Genomic DNA, 4519 nt, shown 5'->3' with positions numbered 1-4519 from the left:
CACTCAATTGTTCCCGTATTTTCCCCAGGAAATACGGTGAGTGCTTTCCAGGCTTCACTGAACGGAGAGCCTCAATGGAACTGAGACTGTCCGATACAATGAAGTAGTGATCTGTGGGCAGAGTGTCAATGATCTCAAGGGTATACTGAATTGCAGCTAGTTCTGCGACGTAAACTGAAGCTGGATCACTGAGTTTATAGGAAGCGGTGAAATTTACATTGAATATACCGAAGCCAGTGGACCCGTCTAGATATGATCCGTCAGTGTAAAACATTTTATTACAGTCGACTTCTTTAAATTTATTATTAAAAATTTTTGGGATCTCTTGAGGGCGTACAGGATCCGGGATTCCACAAATTTCTTCTTTCATGGATGTGTCGAAAAGCACAGTAGAATTAGAAGTATCCACAAAATGAACACGATTGGGAACAAACGAAGAAGGATTTATATTCTGAGCCATGTAGTCAAAATACAAGGACATAAAACGGGTTTGTGAATTAAGCTCGACGAGCTTTTCAAAGTTTTCTATCACCATCGGATTCAAAATGTCGCATCGGATTAGCAGTCGATATGAGAGATCCCAGAACCTGTTTTTCAACGGTAAGACGTCCGCCAGCACTTCAAGACTCATCGTATGGGTTGATTGCATGCAACCCAAGGCAATACGTAAACAACGATACTGAATTCTTTCCAGTTTAATGAAATGAATATTCGTAGCGGAGCGGAAACAGAAACATCCATATTCCATTACTGACAATATCGTCGTTTTGTACAACCTGATCAGGTCTCCTGGGTGAGAGCCCCACCAAGTTCCGGTTATTGTACGAAGGAAATTGATTCTCTGTAGGCATTTTCGTTTCAAATACCTAATGTGACATCCCCAGGTACCTTTGGAATCGAACCAGACCCCGAGATATTTAAATGTGAAAACCTGAGCTATGGTTTCACCCCCTAGTTGAAGCTGTAGTTGCGCAGGTTCTCGCTTCCTTGAAAATACAACCAGCTCAGTTTTCTCCGTAGAGAACTCGATACCCATTTGAAAAGCCCATGTCGACAAGTTGTCGAGGGTATCTTGCAATGGTCCTTGGAGATCGGCAGCTTTGGGTCCTATAATAGACACAACACTGTCGTCGGCAAGTTGTCTTAGCGTGCAAGATGTGTTGATACATTCATCAATGTTATTTACGTAAAAGTTGTATAAAAGGGGGCTTAAACATGAGCCCTGAGGAAGACCCATGTAACTGAATCGCTTTGTCGTCAAATCACCATGCTCAAAATGCATGTGTTTCTCGGACAATAGATTATATAAAAAGTTGTTCAAAACTGGTGAAAGACCATGCTGATGCAACTTCTCAGATAGAACGTTAATGGAAACTGAATCGAATGCCCCCTTGATGTCGAGGAAAACTGATGCCATTTGTTCTTTACGAGCAAATGCCATTTGAATTTCTGTTGAGAGCAACGCTAGACAATCGTTCGTTCCTTTGCCCCTGCGGAACCCAAATTGTGTACCTGAAAGCAATCCATTTGTTTCGACCCAATTGTCTAGACGGAAGAGAATCATTTTCTCCAACAATTTCCGAATACAGGAAAGCATAGCAATCGGCCGATACGAATTGTGATCGGAGGCTGGTTTTCCAGGTTTTTGAATAGTAATAACTCTCACTTCTCTCCATTCGTGTGGGACAATATTACCCTCGAGGAACTTGTTGAATAAATTCAACAAGCGCCTTTTGGCAGAGTCGGGCAGATTTTTCAACAAGTTGAATTTAATTCTGTCTAACCCCGGGGCTCTATTGTTACACGACAAGAGCGCAAGTGAGAACTCTACCATCGAAAACGGTGTTTCGTTTGTATTCAATGTCGCGACGCGGGATATCTTCTGTTCCGGAACAGAATCAGGACATACTTTCTTAGCGAAATCAAATATCCAGCGGTTAGAATATTCCTCGCTTTCGTTCGCGTGATTTCGATTGCGCATGCGACGGGCCGTATTCCAAAGAGTGCTCATTGCTGTTTCTCTCGTTAATCCGTCAACAAACCTTCGCCAGTAACCGCGTTTCTTAGCTTTAATAAGACTTTTCATTTGAAATTCTAACGCCGCGTATTTCCGATAATTATCTGGAGTTCCGTTCTTTCTAAACGAGATGAAGGCTGAAGCTTTTTTCGTTTTCAGCTCTGAGCACTCTTTGTCCCACCATGGGTTGGGAGAACGCATACTAGTTTGCGCGCTAGGTACTCGTTTCGTCTGAGCTTGAATTGCGGTGTCAAGAATCAAGCCAGCCAAAAATGTATACTCTTCCTCCGGAGGAAGCTCCTGTGATGTTTCTAGTTTCTCAGACATCGAGCTCGCGTAACGTTTCCAATCAATGTTTCGTGTGAAATCGTACGAAACATTGATTGTTTCCGATGGTCTTCCACGGTTGGTGATAGAAACTATGATCGGCAAGTGATCGCTACCGTGAGGATCACAGATTACCTTCCACTTGCAATCTAACTGTAGCGAAGTCGAGCAAAGGGATAAATCCAGCGCACTTGGTTGTGCTGGCGGTCTAGGGTTCCGTGTCATTTCTCCCGTGTTTAGAATTGTCAAATTGAAGTTGTCACACAGATCTTGGATTAACGAAGAACGATTATCATCATATAAGCAGCCCCATCCTGTACCATGCGAGTTAAAGTCCCCTAAAACCAGCCGCGGTGAAGGAAGAAGTTCTATGATGTCTGCAAGCCGACGATGCCCTATCGAGACTCTGGGAGGAATGTAGATAGAAGCTATACATAGATCTTTGCCTTTAATATTAATTTGGCAAGCAACAACTTCAATTCCCGGTGTCGAGGGGAGGTTAATACGATAAAATGAATAGCACTTTTTAATCCCTAAAAGTACCCCTCCATAAGAGTCTTCTCGGTCCAGGCGGATTATGTTAAAATTATGGAAGTCGAGGTTGATGTTAGAAGTAAGCCAAGTTTCACTCAAGGAGAATACATCGCAATTATGAGTATGTATTAAGTGTTTGAAAGAATCAAGTTTTGGGATGATACTTCTGCAATTCCACTGAAGCACAATGATCATATCTTCGATTCTCAGTGGTAAATTATCCATCAAAAGATACGATCGCTGCAAGGAGGGGCCATTGTTCAGTCAACTGTTTTAAAAATGTCCTTACTGTTGGCAGTAGAGCAGTTAGGAAGCTTTTCAGAGGATCAGTAATATTGAAGGCTGTTAATATCCAGTCCACGATATCAGAAAATTTCAATAATCCAGCGTTTGTTGGATTTTCTGGTTGTGCTTTGGGGTCATTCGGGTTTTTTGATGCCCCAGGAAGTGCTGGGTACTCCTTATCATCCCTAAGTTTTTTGAACCCAGGAGGTGTTTGCTTCGGTTTTGAGTCAGCACTTTTTGTTTCCGTTTGGTTCTTTTGTGACGAAGAGGACAGTCTGAGGCCTTTACGAGGAAGCTTGGGAGAAGCCAGATTTTGTCTTTTCCTGCTTCCTTCAACCTGTGTGTAGGAAGGTCCTTCGCCTGGGTCGTCAGAGGTATCCTCTTCAACTGGCAAGATTGCAAACGGGTTCTCAGGGGTCGATGGAGTGGTTCTTTTTAAGATTTCCGCATAAGAACGTTTGGAACGTTCTTTCACGGATCGCTTCAATTTCTCCGCACGCTGTATGTACGTAGGGCACACCGAAAGATCATGAGGATTCTCCCCGCAGTAGCAACACTTTTCCACTGCTCTTCTGCAGAGATCGTCCTCATGGGCCTCTCCGCATTTGCCGCATCGCAGTTTGTTGCAACAATAGGTTGCCGTATGACCTAGCTGTTTGCAGCTTGTACAATGCATTACCCGCGGTACATACAGCCGAACAGGTAGACGAACTCCACTCACTACCAAATAATTTGGAAGTGCAGATCCGGCAAAAGTCACGCGAAATGAGTCCGATTGGTAAAATTTACCATCTATCGATTTGGAGTGCAATTGCTTGCACTCCAAAATTTTCACTGGTTGAAGGTCGGGGTTTTTGAAACGGCCTACCCCGTCCTTCATCAGATCTTCGATTGTCAGACTTTCGTCACGGACCACACCGTCGATCTCCACCACATGAGACGGGACGTACACGCGGTACTCCTTCGTGAACAACTCGCTGGTAGCAATCTCGTTTGCTTGCTTTAGGTCGGACACAACAACGCGTAACTTGTTTGGCGAAACCTTATCTATTGTTTTTATTGCCGAGAAATGTTTTTCCAGGTCCCGAGCAATATTTAAAACTCTGAGAGACTTTAATTTGGGCCGGAAGTATACCACCCACGGACCCCCCGAGCCATCGTCTTGGTAAACTTTTTGGCGAGCAGGCAATATCTTAGAGGGAGATGGCATTGGAGAGGGAGATGGTATCGGAGGGGGAGATGGTATAGGAGGGGTAGATGGCATCTCGGAAGCAAACTCAGCCTCTAAATGTTCTTCGTTCATTCGTTCAGCTTCGCCCTCCTCCGAGACACCCCCACTGTCATCAATATTCATAT

This window comes from Malaya genurostris, chromosome 1, assembly GCF_030247185.1.
Source record: "Malaya genurostris strain Urasoe2022 chromosome 1, Malgen_1.1, whole genome shotgun sequence".
In the NCBI taxonomy this organism is placed as follows: Eukaryota; Metazoa; Arthropoda; class Insecta; order Diptera; family Culicidae; genus Malaya; species Malaya genurostris.
Note: the sequence above shows the minus strand (reverse complement) of the source record.